The following is a 21,300-nucleotide window of genomic DNA, read 5'->3' on the forward strand; positions in this document are numbered from 1 at the left end:
CAGGGGGGCAAACCCCCGGATAGGGAGGGGTAGGGGGTAACAGTCACCCAGATGAGGTGAGCCTTCTGCAGTGGCTGCAAAATGGGGTGTCGGGGGCAGAGGGGCTTCTCCACCCAACCTCTTCGGGACGCTGCAGCTTAGCACCGGCTTCCCAAGGCTGTCTTCTTAACAGCACGGTGTATCCCAAAGCCTAGACACGGCAGCTCTTCCCTATCCGATGGGATGCATTGAGCTGCTAAAGGAAATTTGATTCAGTGAAATATTTTACAGATGCCATCCCCCTTTCAAAATTATAATAGTCATACATTTTTTAGTGTTTAAAAGAATCCTTTGTCAATTTAGATGACTGCATAAAGCTTCATAATGGTTCACAAATTTGTCTTAGCTGCTGTTCTGATTGTCTGGATTGGATTGCCTTTTTCTTGTAATCCACTGTGAATGTAGTTTCACTCCTTTAAATTATTTACCTTTTAAAATGTAATTTTTCATTATTCTTAGCACTTCATCATTTATCTTCATTAGCACTATGCAGATGGATGTCATTGTTCTACAGTATTTAATTCATTTTAATATTTAAACTATTAATAATTGGTAAGCAATCACATCTCACAGTGTTTCTAACATAGCACTTCCTGTTTGTATTGTGACACTAGTTTTTAATTCTAAATTTTTGTTCTTTTTTCACTTTTTTTAATACACAAGTTTATTCTTGCGGTTCATGTGACTTTAAAGCTGACTGATTTTCCTGGTTTGGTATCAAAACTTCTTTAGTTTCCTTTGATCCACCAATGGGGATTGCCCTTGGCAACTGTTGTTTTGCCTCTCTATCCAGCACTCTACTGCGTTTTCATGTCACCACCTGTGTATAGAGTTTGGTTCCCAAATATTCACCACAGGTCAGATTTTGAAAGGGTGAAAGCACCTAAAAATCCCACTAATTGCCTACATACCTTTAAAAATCTGTCCCAAGGAGCACTATACTGTAGTGTAGGAAATCTTTCTCAAAGGAAAAATTCTACTGTGAATTTTATTGAATAGAGGTATGTGACCCTGAGACATACTGACAACCAGAAGTATTAAAAAATCATGAATTTTACACCAGAAAGTAATGAAATTAAAATAAATAAATACATACATTTGGGGTTCTTTAAATTTGCCTTTTTGTTTCTGAACCTTTAGGGTGCACTAGGTTCGTACATTTTCAGATACCTTTCCTAAAGAATCCATATACCTAAAACATTTGTACATTGCTATAACCTTTAATAGTGTTTCAGGCTTCCAGTATCCTGGGATTTTCCCCTCTCTCTTTGTCATTGAAAACTTATTAAAAACCTTTATTTCTGTAAGTAATTCCCCATCTTGCAAACACTGAACTGAACACGTTACTCTTTGATTACTTCATTTGTTGCATACATTAGTGTTGATTTTTCTACTGAATTGTTTATACTTCTAGTTGCATATTTTAATTTCCTAGCCTTTTTATGTATGCTACATGTTTTGTTATGATACATTTCAATGATGATCTTCATTCTGACAAGTATACTGTTCTGTACTGCCAAAACCAATGTCTGCTAAGATTAATTATCCTGTTACTCCTTTGCATTAGTTGCAGTTGTTCACCCACCTTATAGCAGTTTCATCTAGACACATATCCTTAGTTTGCGTATGAGAATGTCATCGGTGACTGTGTCAAAAACCTTACTAAAATCAAGATATATCACATCTACTGCTTCTTTCTCCTGCCATTAACCCTGTCAAAAAAGGAAATTAGTTTGGGTTGGTATGATTTTGTTCTTGACTAATCCATGCTGACTATTCCTTATAACCAGATTATCCTATAGGTACTTACAAATTGATTGTTTAATCATTTGTTCCAGTACCTTTCCAGGCATCAAAGTTAGGCTGACTGGTCTATAATTCCTGAGTCCTCGTTATAGAGACTAGGGCTAGATTCACAATTTAGGCTGCATTGCAATACCCAAACTTTTGCCAACCTAAACTCAATGGGTGCCAGCATTTTCATAGTAAAATTTCTTTAGGTGCTTAAGCTTCTGCCTCTAAGATTTATGCTACTGCCTTATTTTAGGAATCTGGATGCCTAAATCCCATCTAACCCCAGAGTGATTCATGAACTAGGGAAGAGGGGGTGGAGATAAAGTTATTTTCGCATGTGGGGCCCAATATGGTAGGTGATCTTAGAGGCTGATATGAGATTGGGTCCCATTCAAAATCTGGCTGGATGAAGACATAGGTCACCATCCACCTTATAAATTCTAGCCTAGTACAGTAATTAGAGCACTTGTCCGGGATATAGGAGAACCAGGTTTGATTCCCCCTTGGAGGGGCAGGGGCAATTCGAACAGAAGTCTTCCCCATTCCAGATGAGTGCTCTAAACACTGGGCTAGAAGTTATAGGTGGGTACCACTCCCACCCTGACTGTTTTGTGTGGAGTTAGGCACCTGCTTAACTCATTCTCTCAAGAAACAGCTTAAGCACCTAAACTGTCTTACTCCAGGAGAGGGGTTCTCATTCGTGGATCACAAGGCAGAGCTAGATGCCTATCTGCAGCAGGGACTTAGGCACTGAACTCTGTGACAGGGTGGGGCTTAGCACAAACCCCTCTGGTCAGCATCTCCCATTGGCTGTTTTAAGCATCGCCCTGCCTAGTGTGCTAGCTTTTGTTGATCCCACTCTGAGGCATTTCTCCCCATTCATTGTATAGGGAGTTTAAGCACTTAACTCGGGATTTGTGAATTGTGGTGGTGTTCCTGTGACTTTCTTGGTTCTTGGAAGCTAGATGTTGTGATAATTGGGTGTTGCAATTCCTAAGTCCCTTTGGCCTGGTTTACACTATGACTTTAATTCAGATTTAGCAGCATTAAATCGAATTAACCCTGCACTCATCCACACAACGAAGCCATTTATTTTGAAATAAAGGGCTCTTAAAATCGATTTCTGTACTCCACCCCGACGAGCGGAATAGCGCAAAAATCGATATTGTAATTTCGAATTAGGGTTAGTGTAGCCGCAATTCGATGGTATTGGCCTCCGGGAGCTATCCCACAGTGCACCATTGTGACCGCTCTGGACAGCAATCTGAACTCGGATGCACTGGCCAGGTAGACAGGAAAAGCCCCGCGAACATTTGAATTTTATTTCCTGTTTGCCCAGCGTGGAGAGCACAGGTGACCACAGAGAGCTCATCAGCACAGGTAACCATGCAGGCCGATAATCGAAAAAGAGCACCAGCATGGACCGTACGGGAGGTACTGGATCTGATCGCTATATGGGAAGAGGATTCAGTGCTAGCAGAACTTCGTTCGAAAAGACGAAATGCCAAAACTTTTGAAAAAATCTCCAAGGGCATGATGGAGAGAGACCACAATAGGGACTCAGATCAGTGCTGCGTGAAAGTCGAGGAGCTCAGAGAAGCCTATCAAAAAACAAAGGAGGCAAATGGTCGCTCCGGGTCAGAGCCGCGGACATGCCGCTTCTACGCCGAGCTGCATGCAGTTCTAGGGGGGGCCGCCACCACTACCCCACCTCTGACCGTGGATTCCAAGGCGGGGATAATCTCATCTGCTACACCTGAGGATTCTGCGGATGGGGAAGAGGAGGAGGAGAAGGACCCTCCCAAGCCAGTATCCAAGACCATGACCCTATGGAAGGGACCTCAGGTGAGTGTACTTTTTAAAATATAAAACTTGTTTTAAAAGGAAGCATTTTTTAATGATTACTTTGCCCTGAGGACTTGGGATGCATTCGCGACCAGTACAGCTACTGGAAAAGTCTGTTAACGTGTCTGGGGATGGAGTGGAAATCCTCCAGGGACATCTCCATGAAGCTCTCCTGGAGGAACTCCAAAAGCCTTGCCACAAGGTTTCTGGGCAGTGCAGCCTCATTCCGTCCTCCATGGTAGGACACTTGACCACGCCATGCTTGCAGCAAGTAATCTGGTATCGTTGCATGACAAAGCCTGGCAGCGTATGGTCCCGGTGTTTGCTGGCATTCAAGCAACATCCGTTCTTTATCTCGCTGTGTAATCCTCAGGAGAGTGATATCGCTCATGGTAACCTGGTTGAAATACGGGAATTTAATTAAGGGGACAGAGGTGGCCTTCCTACTGAGCTGTTTGCCTGTGGCTGAAAAGAAATCCTTCCCTGCAGTTAGCCAAGCGCAGGGGGGTGGGGTGGGGATTGGCCCAAAGCTTTTTGCATTTGGCTAGCAGGGATCTTCCCTGATACCAGCCACGCGGTGGGGGGAGGGGTAAAGCGATCATCCCAGAGAATGCATGGTGGGGTGGGGGGTGTTAGTTTGGTTCCTGCAGGGATCTTCCCTGATACCAGCCACACGGTGGGGGGAGGGATAAAGCGATCATCCAGAGAATTGGATGCAGGGGGGGTTAGTTTGTTTTCTGTTGCTGAAGGTTAACAGGAAAACCGCAGCACTCAATGGGCTTTGCTTGGTATGTGGGAAAGGAGGGCACAGAAGCTGAAAGACAATCGCTTACCATGGCCGCATGCAAGCTGAATTCTGTTGCCCGGACCTGCGTCTGTGATCTCTAGCAACAAAGCCACAGGCGCTCAATATTAAGAGGCAAAATGCGACCTTGCACAGAAATCACATGTGCTATGTAATGTGAATAGTGTTGGTCACCGTGAAAGAGTATAAGCATTGTTCTGCAAAATGTATCTTTTTAAAAAATTCTCTCCTTTTTTCCCTTCCTCCAGCAGCTGCAAATTTTTCAAGCCTCCCTCCTCCGTCCCGAAGGCTATCTCAGATAAGGCGTCGGAAAAAGAAGACATGAGACGAGATGTTCGCAGAAATCATGGAATCCACCCGCAATGAAAGAGCTCATCTGAATGCGTGGAAGGACACGATTTCAAAGTATACGAAAGAAGCCAGTGAATGTGAGGACATGAGGGACCAACGTGAGGACAGAAGGGACCAACGTGAGGAGAGAAGAGACGCTCGAGATGAGAGGTGGTGGCAGGAAGATCAGAGGAGGCAGGATGCAACGCTGGGGCTGCTGTGTGAGCAAACAGACATGCTCCGGCATCTGGTGGAGCTTCAGGAATGGCAGCAGGATAACAGAGTGCCGCTACAGGCCCTATATAACCCTCCCTCCCCCCTCACCATGTTCCATAGCCTCCTCACCCCAACGTGTAAGAACTTGGGGGGGGGGAGAGGGAGGCTCCGTACACCCTCCCATTCCACCCCAGTGGACAGCCCAACCAAAAGGCTGTCATTTTTTAACCTTTTTTTAGTGGCCTTTTCCTTCCCGCCGATCCTCCTCCCAAACCCCACCCGGGTTCTCTCCCTCTTTTTATAATCAATTAATAAAGAATAAATGCTTTTTAAACGATAGTGACTTTATTTCCTTTGAAAGCAAGCTGGGGGAAGGGGAAGGGTGGGTTCCTTACAGAGAATGAGTCAATAAAGGGGGCGGGTTTTCATGAAGGAGAAACAAACAGAAATTTCACACTGTAGCCTGGTCAGTCATGAAACTGGTTTTCAAAGCTTCTCTGATACACAGCGCTTCCTGGTGTGCTCTTCTAATCGCCCTGGTGTCTGGCTGCATGTAATCAGCAGCCAGGCGATTTGCCTCAGCCTCCGACCCCACCATAAAGGTCTCCCCCTTACTTTCACAGAGATTGTAGAGCACATAGCAAGCAGAAATAACAATGGGGATATTGGTTTGGCTGAGGTCTGAGCGAGTCAGTAACGATCGCCAGCGACCTTTTAAACAGCCAAATGCACATTCTACCAACATTCTGCACTTGCTCAGCCTGTAGTTGAACAGCTCCTGACTCCTGTCCAGGCTGCCTGTGTATGGCTTCATGAGCCATGGCATTAAGGGGTAGGCTGGGTCCCCAAGAATAACTATTGGCATTTCAACATCCCAACGGTTATTTTCTGGTCTGGGAAGTAAGTCCCTTGCTGCAGCCGTTTAAACAGAGTAGTGTTCCTGAAGACGCGAGCATCATGAACCCTTCCCAGCCAGCCCACGTTGATGTTGGTGAAACATCCCTTGTGATCCACAAGTGCTTGCAGCACCATTGAAAAGTACCCCTTGCGGTTTATGTACTGGGTACCCTGGTGCTCCGGTGCCAAGATAGGGATATGGGTTCCATCTATCGCCCCACTACAGTTAGGGAATCCCATTGCAGCAAAGCCATCCACTATGACCTGCACATTTCCCAGAGTCACTACCTTTCGTAGCAGCACCTCAGTGATTGCTTTGGCTACTTGCATCACAGCAGCCCCCACAGTAGATTTGCCCACTCCAAATTGATTCCCGACTGACCGGTAGCTGTCTGGCGTTGCAAGCTTCCACAGGGCTGTCGCCACTCACTTCTCAACTGTGAGGGCTGCTCTCATCTTGGTATTCTGGCATTTCAGGGCAGGGGACAGCAAGTCACAAAGTTCCATGGAAGTGCCCTTACACATGCGAAAGTTTCGCAGCCACTGGGAATCGTCCCACACCCGCAACACGATGCGGTCCCACCAGTCTGTGCTTGTTTCCTGGGCCCAGAATCGGCGTTCCACGGATAGAACCTGCCCCATTAACAACATGATCTCCAAAGCACCGGGGCCCGCGGTTTGAGAGAATTCTGTGTCCATGTCCATGTCCTCATCACGCTTGTCGCTGTGCTGCCGTCGTCACCGCCTCCTCGCCTAGTTTTTCTGGTTCTGGCTCAGCATAAACTGCACAAGAATGCGTGAGGTGTTTACAATGTTCATGACTGCTGTCTTGAGCTGAGCGGGCTCCATGCTTGCCGTGGTATGGAGTCTGCAGTGTTCACCCAGGAAAAAAGGCACGAAATGGTTGTCTGCCGTTGCTTTCATGGAGGGAGGGGTGAGGCTGTACCCAGAACCACCTGAGACAATGTTTTTTGCCCCATCAGGCACTGGGATCTCAACCCAGAATTCCAATGGGCGGGGGGAGACTGCGGGACCTATGGGATAGCTACCCACAGTGCAACGCTCCAGAAATTGACGCTAGTCCCAGTACATGGACACACACCGCCGAATTAATGTGCTTAGTGTGGCCGCATACATTCGACTTTATACAATCTGTTTCCAAAATTCGAATTATATAAATTCGGATTAATCCCGTAGTGTAGACATACCCTTTGTGAGGCTAGCCCTTAAGTCTTTTCCTCACTGCTAAAAAAGGCTATTTTTGTTTAGCTTGGGGTGACTGAAGTGTGGAAGCTATTCTGAGGTAAAAACACAGTGAGGACAAGACACTTTGGTTTTAGAAGTGAGGAAAAGGCCTGAGAAAATGTCTGTAGAATAATATCAGAAGGCAATATGCTCATATGGTTGTGCCAAAGTAGAGGAGTGCAAATTTTGTTACAAAAATTTGATCAATATGTATAACAATGACAGGGTGGAGTCTGTCTAAGGAACAATGGTAGCTTTTTTGCCTAATTGCGTGTGCTTAAAATGTATTCATATGTATTTCATGTACTGTTTATAATGCTTTACACTCATTTCAGAGTTTTGTGTACACTAAATATTTGTTTGCTATAGGCCATACAATTTCTAATCAACAATAGAAGTAGACTAATGAAGAAAAAATACCTTCTTTTAGGGTTTTGCATAAAATAGCCCTGCAATTTAACTCTTTAGAATGTTTTTCCAAATTACAGAAATATTTACCTTTGTGTCCAATTTTAAAATAAAGATTTCAAAATTGTGTCCCTGACCAGCACAATTAGCTATCCTGAACCAGAGGATCTATGGGTAGCAAATTGTGACAGGTGAACCCCCATCCAAGCAATTTGATCCCATACCCCTGGACAAGGGGACAGGGAAAGGCAGGAGGTAGGAAATTGTGTCAGGTAAGCCTCCATTAATCACAGATTGCTACCCTTGGACCAGAGGTGGGAGACGGATAGAACTACCAAATTGTGACAGGTGTACCCCTCCATCAAAATTTGCTGTCTCAGCAAATTGTGTCAGGATGGCAAAAAAGAACACTCATAGATGTTAGCTTTCAGAGTAGCAGCCATGTTAGTCTGTATCTGCAAAAAGAACAGGAGTACTTGTGGCACCTTAGAGACTAACAAATTTATTTGAGCATAAGCTTTCGTGGGCTACAAGAAGTGGGCTGTAGCTCACGAAAGCTTATGCTCAAATAAATTTGTTAGTCTCTAAGATGCCACAAGTACTCCTGTTCTTTTTTCATAGATGTTAGTAACTGCTACCAGCGGGTGCCAATTGGATACCTCTCAAAGCTGATTGCAGATGGTTTTACATAAGATCATCAAAGTTGGACCCCTCGATTGGGAGGGAAAATGAGACTACATGAATGCAAATAGGAGCATCCTGTACCTCAGATGGCATAATTTATGCTCGCTGGTGGAAACTGCATTTTCAACCCCTAAACATTGCCTGTTCCTGGAGAGATTTTTGTTGTGACTTGCTGCATATGCTACTACTTAGCTGCAAAAGGGATTTTGCATTTCTTCTTTAAGTATAATATAAACAACTTTAAAACTACCTATGCTAAGAATGCTTTTCAGTGCATGGGGGATTGGGCCCGTTTCCAATGAGGAAAGAAATGCCTGGTTCCAATCTTGTCTCAAGTTTTTAATCCCCTGCTTCGGCAGTGGGAGTCAGGGGAGGGAGGTGGGTAAAATGCTGAAGGGAGACGATGCCGAAACTCAGCAGCTGTGCTGTGGGTGTTTGATTTCCTCCATTTGAACATTAACTAAGGAAAGAAATTGCTAGGGCGATAGTCCCACAATTTTGCAGATGGTCTTTCTGGATTAAGGACAAGCCCGATCCGTCTCCTCTCAACAGGCAGTGCATAAACGGTAGAATCAAATATATACACACACACACAAGAAAAGCTGAATTTGCTTAAAGGGCTGGTGGAAGAAAAGCAATGTCCAGGCTTTAATATTTGCATATGGCAATCCGCGAAATAAATGAACCAGTTCGTATTCCGATTTTATAATACTTGGTGCAGTAGAAAGGCTGCTGTTACATTTCAAATTCCGATTTTATTTGTGAGAGTGGAATAATGCTGGATAGGTTATCTGCTGTCTGCTCACCCGTGCCTTCTCTTCACATCTCAGGGCATAGGAGAGAGCAGAGAGGGGAGCTCACCTTTGCTATTGATTCATCTTTTAATAATATTAAAAGAGTAAATCGCAGTGAGAAATCCCTTGGGAGGTAACAGATGTGTTTCATGCTCGGGGCTGTAACTTCAGCAGCAGCAGCTGCTGCAAGGTAGAATCAGCAGGGTCACCTTTTCCCTTGGACTCCTGGCTGTGATCTGACCCCTTAGTCAGTGGTTTGCGCCTCACCTGCAGATCATTCTTCCACTTGAATGTTGGACCTCTGCATTTCAAAGCTTGGTGCTAACTAGTGAAGTCCATCAGAAAGCCAGCACTGTGAGTGACTTGCAAAGTTATTCATAGTCTCCAGGAAAGTAGTCAAGGCTTATCCTGTGAAGAGCAAATGTCAAAATATAGGGGCTGGAAAAGGGGCATGGTTAAGGGGGTGCAGTATTGGGCATTTGCTAGGGGAAGCAGATTGATGTTTAGAGCACCTGCTCTCCTAATAGTTGAGTTCCAGCAGGTGTGTGCATTTTAAAACATAGTTTAGTGGGGGAAGTTTTGTTAGACATTTTCTGAATCAATTTGTATTTAGCTTCCTATATTTAAAAAACAATCCTGCCCCCTTCTAAACAGAAGCCAGCAGCCCCTGCTCCCAATGGGAAAGGTGTGTTATTAAAAGTTATGGTTTAAAAAAAATCTGCCCTTCAGTTGTCCTATTTTCTCTGGAAGAGATGTAACAGGTAAGATGCCGCACTCGTTGGAGATCAGATAGGAGTAAATGGGATGAATAAATAATATTTCACCCTTAGCTAAGAATATTTTTGCTTTTTGATAGAATCAGAAATTTGGGATTTACACCCCCCTACACTCGTGTGTTACAAGTAAGTAAATGTTTTCAAAACTACACCCCAGGCTGGAACTAAATGAAAACTGTTTCTGCCCTGCATGCCTACTAAATACAGCTCTCTTAAAAGGTGCTATCTTTTCCTAGGTCCTAGCAGGGAAAAATCTGCACAGTTGGTCAGTCATAGCATTTAAATAAAGTGCTTTGGTAGTGGCACGAAGACACTTCTTTGTAATTCTACAGCAGCAGAAGCCATGCTTGGGTTATAGACATAGTTATATACATGAGGGTTTTAACTCCATTATATTTTTATTTTTTTTGGCAAATTTTAGAGCTGTATAAAATATAACCTGAAAGATAGCCCCATTTGTACACAGCCTCAATCCTTATGCTGTTGATATTGAGAACCCCACTTATGCCACCCTCTGGAAGGTATGGTGGCTGAAGTTCACTAATTACTTAAACAATTTTAAAGAGGGAGTATATAGCCTAACAAGCGTTTAAATTAGTTGTCTGTGGAATTGGATTACAGTTGGTCAAATTGTTCTTCTGCTATACAAAACCTGATGTTTAAAGAGTACATTGTATCATTATGCTTTTCTTAAAAATATAATTTAACCATTGCAATTTTTTAATTGAGATTAGATCTTGGGTTTTTGTGACTATTTCTTTGCCTTTTAAAATAATTGTAAAATAAGAAAACCCCCAACCCCTGCAAAAAAACAAACCAAACCTGTCTCTTTGAAAGAGAGGTGCTGATATCTCAAGTGTACAGTATTTTGTAAATGCAGGTTCTCGGTCAATTTCTTATGTATGTATTTGACTGTTGATAACATCTACTAAGTGTGCATACATGTAGTTAAGCTGTGTGGGTTTCTTAAAAAAACTTTTATGCTTTTACTCACTGCTTTTGTTTAACCTCTTGACATTATCAAGTTACTTCATTCACTTTAGTTGGGAAATACCAATTTACAACAGCTGTGATTCTGGCCCAATATATTGTCTTGGAATGGCTGGAAGCCTGCATTCCAACTTGGTATTGGTTCTGGGCCAAATGCTGTTCATGTAAGCAGTCTCATTAATTTCATCTGGTTAGTTTGTGAGAATAAGGTAAGTAGAAAGTTAGCCCCAGATTTGAAAATTTATTTGGTTCTGAGGTGGTTCAAAGAGTTGATTGTATGTGGCGGACAACATGTGTGACTCCTGTATGCTTTATCTGAGCAATGGCTACAAAGAACATGGATAAGAAGGGAATTAATGTATGCATTTCTAAAAGGAGAAGACTTTCAGACTTAGGGGTAGATCTTTCAAGTCTCCCAGGGGCCTGATCTCAATAGGTGTTTTTCGATTAACTTCAGTAGGCTTTGAGTGAGGGTGTGGGTGAATCTCCTAGGATCAGGCTGATATTTTCTTTCTCAGTGCTCTATTTTTATTTGGTGGGGAGGAAAGGAAAATAACTTGGTGGTTTCACAAAAGGAGAAGTTTGAATTCTTAGCCTCACACTTAATTTTTGTATTTTGTAAAATTTTTGTACATAATTTTGAGTATTTGGCTAGTTAGGACAGAGGGTCATAGGTCACCAGTAGGTCATAGCACCAGGAGTAGAGTACTGGTAAACTTGTATGGATATGCTTATTTGGAACTTAAAAATATCATTTATACTTGTTCTAGTCTGTCATTTGGCATTCAAAAGCACCAAAATCTGAAAATAAGAAAAATGAACTAGAAGCAAATTTCAGCTTTAGGAATAAGACTAGAGTAAAACTGGCTAGTTTGGCAAACCAAACCTTTTTAGCCCTACAAATTAACTATGGATTTTCTGTTCCATAAATATCAGAAAACTCCAAGCAAATTTGAAACAAATCCTAGAGAAAATTGTCATTTCAGACACAAAACTGGCAAGTTTTCCTGGGGTCAGATTTTGGTGTGAAAGTATTTCAAAGCTCAAAGTCAAGGTGCAGTGGGGGAAATGAGTAGACATCCATTTCACATGTACTCTTAGTTCTTAAGTTAAACAGCCAGATGGAGTCAGTGTAATTACTCAGATTTGCACCAGTTGGTAAGTGAGATTCTATCTGGCCCAAAGGTTTTCTGATTGATCAGTTTCCCACTGACAGTTTTTATCATTTTTTTTTATAAACCCTGGAAAATGGTAGTAATAGTGGAAAAGTTTAGTTCTCAAAGACCTATAATCATAACTTCCTGTTAAATTAAAAATAACTGATTACAGGGAAATTACAAAAAAAAAAGAGAGAGAAAACCTCAAAGGTATGTATATATTCATTTTGCTGCTACTAAAGCATTCTATATTGTATACTTGTTAGCATGAAATTTATTGGGGGAAATAATCCCAGCATGCTTAAAAACTGTTAATAATTCAACATAGCTAGGCTTCAAAAAAGCTTTCATAAAGCTTGAGGAGGTTAGATGAAGAAGAGCTTGTATGCAAAAATGCTAACTCAGCAGTGATTAGTGTTGAATGACGCTCTGGCTGTAAACTTAGTGGTGGTTGTGTTTATGCATTCTCTAGCTTTAAGATAGCATACTTTTCTCTGACTGCTTTATATGAATCAAAGATGCTGCTTTGGAAGCAGTGGCATGGAAACAGATAAGTAATGGGATTAAACACTTTTGATTGTTTATTGTCTCAGAGCTGGGGACACTTAAGATCATGTGTATTTTAAAACCAGACTAAATATTTCTCAACAAAGGTACAGGGCAAGATATTTTTCCTAGATCCACACACTGAGGTGAAAGGACCCTTCTGCGCATGGTGCTTGGCCTTCCAGCATGAGACATCCAATCTTTAGAAGCAGATGAATCTGCCATCGTGGTTCCAGGGCTCTGGTTCTTGTGGGAAGTTGTCAAAGCTGGGGATAAGCACACTGAGTCAGTTCCCTAGATGGTGTAAATAGCCTTAGTGACACTGAAGTTGCCAGAACACACAGCAAGTGCTAGTATTACCCATTGTCAGTTTACACCTGCTGAGGATCTGTCCCGTTGTCTTGTCTCCCTTGCCCCCAGTGGGAAGGACCGTAGACAGTAAATGAAGATAAAGGATGTATTGATTTTCTGTGTGCTGGGTAACCCTCCTTAAAGCAGGTTTTGGGGGCAATTAGTAGCAGAGAAGTTTGACAGTGTACATCTATTGGAACACTGTTGCTGGGAGCCAGTTCTGATGGCTGGGAGCCAGTGTAGATGCACAGGGTCTCTGTGAAGATTCTTTATGTAAAATTCTGATCTAAGTAATTATACTGAAGTCAATGCAGTTACTAAAGATTTACATTCGTGTACCCTAAGTGCAAAATCTAGCTGTTTTTTATAGGTGGGGCTGGTAGCACTGTCTGTTATGAATGCTGTCTGACACTTCCCATTATAAGACCGTGTTTTCAGTTTACAACTTTGCCAAAGTTTAACCGTTCAGGCTGAAAATTTCCATGCTAGGTGTCCGCTTGAGGCTGAATAGTTCTCGAAAATGTCAGCCAAAATGGTTCAGCTGTTTCTGAGATCAAGACTAGGGAATATATATTGTTTTTCTATGTTTAAAAAAAAAATCCGATGACTGTTGGTTTGGAAAGATCTAGTACCCCATGCTTTGGAGTAGGGACCTGTCATAAGTCAGAATCTGGGGGCAGCATGGGCCATTATAGCAGGTACAATGGAGAGACAAGAGGGAACATAGAAGGGGAAATCAAATCAGTATCATAGATGTCTGCATGCTAATGCAAGAAGTATGGGGAATTAACAGGAAGAACTAGAAATGCTAGTGAATAAATACCACTATGATATAGTTGGCATCACAGAGACTTGGCATAATACACATGACTGGAATACTGGTATAGAAGGGTACAGATTTCCAGGCAGAACACAGGTTGCCAACTTTCTGACTGAACAAAACCGAAAACCCTTGCCCTATCCCTTCTCTGAGGCCCCGCCACGCTCACTCCATCCCAGGGCCGGCTCTAGGTTTTTTGCTGCCCCAAGCAAAAAAATTTTTGGCTGCCCCCCACCCCAGCCCTGGGCTCTCTTTTCCCCCCTTCCCCCAACTGCACCCTCCTGCCGCCCCAGCCCTGGGTCACTGGTAACTCGCTCCCAGGGCGGGTCATTTAGCAGGAATTTTGGTTGTGCACAGAACACGGACAGGATTGGTTCCCATATGGTTACAGAACTGCAGTAAAGTGGAACAATTTTCAGCTTGTGTGACTGGAGGATATCTGGATGCATATTATAAGACTGTCCTACATAAATGAGAAAAAGTTGAGGTGCCTTTATTATTCTTTTGTTCCATTCTTTGTTTCTATGGGGAATGCACTATCACGGTCTTCCTTTTAAACAAATAAAACTAAAACTTAAAAAAGCAATGGCTGTTGAAAATAGCAATTCCAGTCCTAATAACCACTGGGAAGCATTTCTTGCTCAATTTATTCTACTTTTTCTACAGCAAGTTACAGTGGATCAGTATATTTGATTTGGGGGAAATGAAGTAACAGCTGCCCAAATTGAGCTTGAGCACTCCTGAATTTTGAGGGTGTTCAAATCTGGAAGGCAGGTGCTAGATTCCCTTTCTGAATATTAGCTATATTTGGAAAGGAAAAGTCAATTTCTGCTTCCATGGCTCAGAAGTGGAAATCCTCCTAAGTGCCTGGTACTGTATCTAAAGCTGCCCAGGTCCAGAGCCTCCCCTCCCACACTTTTAATTTTAAATTCTAGTGGGATCCACATACCTCCCTTGCTAGGCTTCAGATAAAGAGGTGCACCGTCCATTTAGTTCCCCCAATTCCTTCTTTGGGGGAGAGCCCAGGGCTGGTGCGGGTGGGGGGAGAGCCCAGGGCTGGGGAAGCAGGGGAGTGCAAGTGGGGGCCAGAGGTGAGGCGGCAGGGGGTGTGGGCGTGGGAGAGACCAGGGATGTGGCAGCAGGAGGGTGCAGGTGGGGGCCAGAGCTGGGGTGGCAGAGGGTGCGGGGGGGGGGAGAAAGCCCAGGTATGGGGCAGCAGGGGAGTGCAGGTGGGGGCCAGAGATGGGGCAGCAGGGGGTGTGGGCGGGGGAGAGTCCAGGGCTGGGGTAATACAGGGGTGCGGCGGGAGCCCAGGGCGGGAGGGGGCAGCAAAAAACCTAGAGCTGGCTCTGTTCCTACCATTCACAGCAAGCTGCAGATTTCAGTTCCATATTCCTTCCCCCACCCTTTCCTGTTGCTAGTGGACAAGGGAATGCTGGGAAATGTAGTTCTTTCCCTGCTCCAGGGCTGGCTTTATAGAAAGGGAGCTAACCAAGGAACTACAACTCCCAGGGGCCCCTGTTGGTTCTTAGCTCCCATGCTGGATTCTTGCGCCCCTTGCAAATCTGCCGCCCCAAGCAACTGCTTGCTTTGCTGTGCCTAGAGCTAGCCCTGCTCCATCCCCCCCCCTTTTGTTTTTCGCTCTCCCCAATCCTCATCCATGCACTCATTTTCAGCAGGCTGGGGAAGGTCCCTTTTCAATTGGGTGTTCGGTTGAAAACGGGACACCTGGCAACCCTAACTTGATTAGGGTTACCATACGTCCGGATTTTCCCGGACATGTCTGGCTTTTTGGGTCTCAAATCCCCGTCCGGGAGGAAATCCCAAAAAGCCGGACATGTCCGGGAAAATAGGGAGGGAGGGGCCGGCGGTGCTCGGCTGGGGGCCGGAGCCGCTGGGGCCGGCGGTGCGGGGCCGGAGCCAGCGGTGCGGGGCCAGGGGTGCTCGGCCGGGGCCGGCGGTGCTCAGCCTCGGGCCGGCGGCCCAGGGCCCGAGCAGAGCCGGGCGGGAGACGCCGGGGCCAGAGCCTCTTGGCCTTGGCCGGCCGGCTGCCGGAGGGAGCCGCTCGGCCAGTGGGGCCGGACTGGGCCGCGCCTCCTCGCGCCCCCCAGCCCCAGCTTACTTGCTGCTTGCCTGCTTCAGGCTTCCTGCGAATCAAATGTTCATGGGAAACAGGGGAGGGGGAGGGGCAGGGGGGGCGAAGCATTCAGGGGAGGGGTCGGAGTTGGGGCGGGGCATGGGCGGGGCTGGGGGCGGAGTTGAGGCGGGGCCAGGGCCCTGTGGAGTGTCCTCTTTTTGGACACTTAAAATATGGTAGCCCTAAACTTGATGGGGACGGGGGGGGGGTGGAGCAGGTGTTGCCTTGTATATCAAAATGTATACACTTGCACTGAGGTTGAGATGGAAATAAGAGACATCCAGAAATTTTTGACAAGTCTAAGTATAAAAGGTCTAAAATACCCAAGGGTGATGTCATGGTGGGGTCCCTTACAGACTGCCTAACCAGGAAGAAGAGATGGATGAAGCTTTTTTTAAACAAAATCATCCAAAGCCCAGGACTTGGTGGTGATGGGGAACTATCCAGACATCTGTTGGGGAAAATAGTACAGCAGGGCACAGATTATCCAAGAAGTTCTTGAAATGCATTGGAGGCAATTATTTATTTCAGAAGGCGGGGAAAGCTACTAGGGGAAAGGCTGTTCTAAATTTGATTTTTAACACATAGGGAGGAACTAGTGGAGAATTTGGAAGTGGAAGGCAGCTTGGGTGAAAGTGATCATGAAATGATAGAATTCATAATTCTAGGGAATGGTAGGAGGGAAAAACGCACAATAAAGATAATATATTTCAAAAAGAAAGACTTTAGCAAACTCAGAGAGTTGGTAGGTAAGATTCCATGGGAAGCAAGTCTAAGGGGGAAAAACAATTTGAGGGAGTTGGAAGTTTTTCAAAGGGATATTATGTGCTTGTCACCATGCCTCAGTGGGAATAAGGAAAACTTGGGGAATTACAGATCAGTCAGCTTTAGCTTCAATAACCGGACAGATAATGGAGCAAATAATCAAGTTGCATACATCTAGCGGATAATATGGTGATAAGTAATAGCATGGATTTGTCAAGAACAAATCATGTCAAACCAACCTAAAAGAGCTTTCTTTGACAGGGCAACAAGTCTTGTAGATGGGGAGGGAGGGGGAAAGTGGTAAATATGGTACATCTTAAATTTAGTAGAGCTTTTGATACTACTGTCTTGCATGACCTTCTAATAAACAAACTAGGGAAATACAACCAAGATGGAACTACTATAAGGTGGGGTGCATAAATGGCTGGAAAACTGTGGGATCCTGCAGCGATTGGTCTTAGGTCCAGTTCTGTTTAATACCTTCATAAATGATTTAGGTAAAAGCATAAAGAGTACTGTATACTTATAAAATTTGTGGACAATACCAAGATGAGACAGGTTGCAAGTGCTTTGGAGAATAGGATTAAAATTCAAGATGATCTTGACAAACAGGTTGAAATTCAGTAAGCACCAATTCAAGGTACTCCACTTCAGATGGAACAATCAGTTGCACACATACAAAATGAGATATGAATGTGTAGGAAGGAGTACTGCAGAAAAGGACCTGGGGTTATAGTGGATCAACAGCTAAATGAGTCAACAGTATAATACTGTTGCAAAAAAAGCAAACATTATGTTGAGATGTATTAATAGGCATGTTGTGACCAAGACATAAGAAGTAATTTTTCCTCTCTATTCTGTACTGATAAGGCCTCAATTGTGTCCAGTTCTGGGTGCCATAATTCAGGACAGATGTGGACAAATTAGAGAGTCCAGAGGAGAGCAACAAAACTGATTAAAGGTCTAGAAATCACGACCTCTGTGGGAAGATAACCTCTAAGGCTAGGACAAGAAGCAATGGACTTAAATTGTAGTAAGGGAGGTTTATGTTGGACATCAGGAAAAAAAATCCTAACTGTCAGCACTGGAACAAATTGCCTATGGGGGTTGCGGAATCTCCATCTTTGGAGGTGTTTAAGAACAGATTATATAAACACCTGTCAGGAATGGTCTAGTTCTACTTTGGGTGCAGGGAGCTAGATTAGATGATCTACTGAAGTCCCTTTCAGTCCTACAGTTGTATGATTTGCCAAAGGGTGGCCTTAGTGTCAGAGATGTGCCTTTTGTTGTGCCCATAAAAATATACCCGGATTTGGTAAAGTTTTATAACACAGTTCATAGTACAGACTTCCGAGATTTTAGCTGTTAAATTCTAGTAAGATTCCATCCTCTCTGGGCATGCTCAAGCTTCTCACATCTTACTGCTGACCAGACTGTGCATGCACCCTCCCCACAGAGTGACTGAGCATGCTAGAGGGACAAAGCCAGACTTTCTCTGTTATGGCCAAATATGGGAACTGAAAGAAGGGAACCTCTCTCCTGTGCTCCCAGTGCCCTCTTCCCCCACCTTCTGCTGGTACCCAGGCAGTGTGAAGGAGGAAGGTGTCTGATTCAAATGCAGAAAGAACAAGAGCTGGATCTAGGCATTCTTAGGGTGGACTGTGGATTGTGACAAGGAGCCTGACAAAATACAGGTAGGGGAGGTGGAAGAGGCTGGGACTTGCTGGCAAGCGTTGGAGTTGGATATGGGAGCTGGGTGGGTGGAGAAAGACAAGAAGCCAATTAGTGCTTAATTTGTGCCTGGGCTTGCCAGACTCAGCTCTGGCACCAATAGGCTTGGCAGTTCATAGCCCTGGCACCTCTGGGCTTGCCGCATCAGTTATGAAAGTAAAAAAAAATTGCCTAACCCTGCCACCTCTTTCATTACAAATTAAGCACTGGAGCCAGTGGGTGGTGATGGTGGGAATGGAGATGGGATGAGGAGCTAAGGAGGGAAGAATCTGAGACTGGTAGGGTAAAGAGCCTGGGACAAGAGCCAGGAGAGCTGAAGACACTGAGCCTGTGTCTCAATTCTTTCAAAACTTTTCTACAGCTTTGAAGAGCTAATTGATTTTCATTTTTTAATTATTTTTGTTTGGAAAAGAGGAGTTTGCTTTAAGACAAAAAACGTGAAAATCCATTGCACCACTACAGTAGTGAGAGGCAATGGCTGTGCTAAGAAAGTGAATGTCTTAATTTATCTGATCTCTTCTGTTGATTGGTTTTGTGGTCTTGATTTGCCCTTTAAAATGGTCTTTTTCCTTTATCAACTTTTAATTGAATGTTTTGTTTCAAAAAATGTGTTGTCATGTAATTGTGCCAGACTGTTTGGTAATAAAATAGGGGTTCATGATGACTCGATTGTAAACGCCTTGGGCCAGGGACTGTCTTTTTGTTCTGTTTGCACGGCACATAGCACAATGGGGTCCTGTTCTATGACTAGGGCTCTTACATGCTGCTGTAATACAAGATGATGATGATGATGATGATCCATCACTTATAAAAGGGGTTTTCAATACCTACAAATGAGGTTGTGGCTTCAGTTAGAAAGCCGAGTGAAATGCACACCTTACACCTAGCCTTGTTCTTGCCGGACAGTCATTCTGCCTAACTGGTATTGTTTTTTTTTTGTTTTTGTTTTTTAATTAATCAGTGGCCCAGCAAGGTTTAACTTTGAACTGGTTTAGGATGACCAAAGATTAGGAGTGTCTACTATCTTGAATATTATCGAGGAAAGTGGATGTACAAAGCTACATTAAATTGGAAATATTTAAAAGTACATCCTTTTGAACTGAGACCCTTCCCTTTCTAAGGAACTACTCATTCACAGTCTTTTTTTCCTCTGAGGATGTTTTTGTTCAGTTTGGTAACTTGCACTGTGGAAAAAGGAAAATAATTTGGATGGTGAGCTAGCAAGATCAGAGCTTAGTGATTTGGGGAAAGGAGTCTGGGTGCTTTAAATATTAATTTTTCTCCAGAGATTAATCAGTCAAGAAGTGGAATCCAAACAAAGAGGATCTAATGAGGCTCTAAAAATAAAACATTAAGGAAGACAAAGGTCTCACGTTAGATTTCAATATCTGGCCCTGTTTTATTGGGTGCAGTTGACCTTAAATAGTTTTTTCCTTTCCATTAATGTATTTGCTGGGAGAGTTTATGGACTGGGTACTCATTGTTTATGTATTCTGTAAGAATACACAAAACCCAGTAGAATCCATCACTTACCTAGGTGATAAGGATTGTCTTCTAACCCACCTTATAAGGTAAACTGCCGTAACATAATAGAAAAGTATCTTTAACATTTTGTTGTGTGATGTAGTCCCTATGGGGACCCTTCAAGATAACAATTTTGTTCTAAGTATTAGAAAACTTCCAGAACTGTGATATTTTAAGATTGTTATTGCTAATACTGAAAGATATTATTGTTGCTGCAGTTTACATAATTGTATTTATAGATTACTTCTCATGTTTAATCTATCATAGATGCATTTCTTCAGAGACACTTGCTTGAGATTAAAACATAAACTAGGGAGATTTATATCTGTCTTTCTTCCAGAAATGTGTGTTAGCTTGATGGATAATGCATCTCCATATATACGCCATTTCTATGCTGTTGTGTATTCTCACATAGGATATTCTAAAAATGCTAAATAACCAAATGTAGAATAATTCATTTTATTACTTACCTTTAAATTTGGTGATGTATATAGAATAAAATTAAGAATAATTCAAGTATAATTTGACATAGATAGAAAATTACATACAGCTTTCTTTTTGGTTTCTACACCTTCTAAATCTTCCAAGGCAACTCTCAAATCCCCATGATAGCCATTAGTACTAGTTTTCATATTTGGATCCTAAAATCCTGGAAAGCTCTCTAAATCATATGACTTTATAAGATTTTCTTCATCTTGATCACAATATCAGATGTGCTTTTGAGATATCTAGTTTTATCTGAAATATTACAAGAATGACTGTTTCAAAGTTTTGGCCACATTTGAACTAATAACCAGAAAATAAGTCCTTTTCTAGTCTGCCTATAGGAAAAAAAACAAAACTGCAAATGTGCATTTGGATCAATCTGAGGACTTGAATCTGAATTTATCCTTTGAGGGGGTTTGGAATTGAGTCTTTGTTTGGCCCATGAATGTATAAGTAATGGTTGCATAAGATAAAGTCTTTCCATTTTCAGACAAAGCACATCGAAGTATCAAGATCTGGCACAAGAGCATGTTTTTTGGGGGGAGGGGGAGGGGGGGGGATGCTGGTAGAACCATTGCACTGAACTAATCTGAAACTGAAACTCCAGTTAGTGTCAAAACATCCAGATTACTCCACTTTTAGGTGAGTATGTACGTGTAACTCTTAGAGCAGATTTTGAGCCCTCAATTAGTTCTATCAAATTACTTTCCTAAAAGGTATGTGTGAGCTGGGGACCCCTTGGTACCAACTGGTAAAAGGCATAAGACGTGCATAGGGGTTTACAAAGGTCTCTTAGGTTGATGTCTGCATAAAGGCACATGAAAGGGTGGCATGTGAGGTCTCTACAAACAGCCAGTAGTCCTAATCATTGTGAGATGTATGTTTGGATGATATATTTAAGGAGTTGCATATCTATACTGAAAACTGTTCTTAAAGTGAAGACAGTTCACCAAAAGGTGA

The 21,300-nt window shown here is 43.2% G+C and overlaps 1 protein-coding gene across 1 annotated transcript in view; it reads left to right on the forward strand.

The window, feature by feature from the left end:
* The window catches only part of PCDH15 (protocadherin related 15), a 1,392,890-nt gene that overhangs the window by 1,412 nt on the left and 1,370,178 nt on the right, over positions 1-21,300 (forward strand). The gene's annotated exons all lie outside the window — the stretch shown is intronic.

This window comes from Chrysemys picta, chromosome 7 (assembly GCF_011386835.1).
Source record: "Chrysemys picta bellii isolate R12L10 chromosome 7, ASM1138683v2, whole genome shotgun sequence".
Lineage (NCBI taxonomy): Eukaryota > Metazoa > Chordata > Testudines > Emydidae > Chrysemys > Chrysemys picta.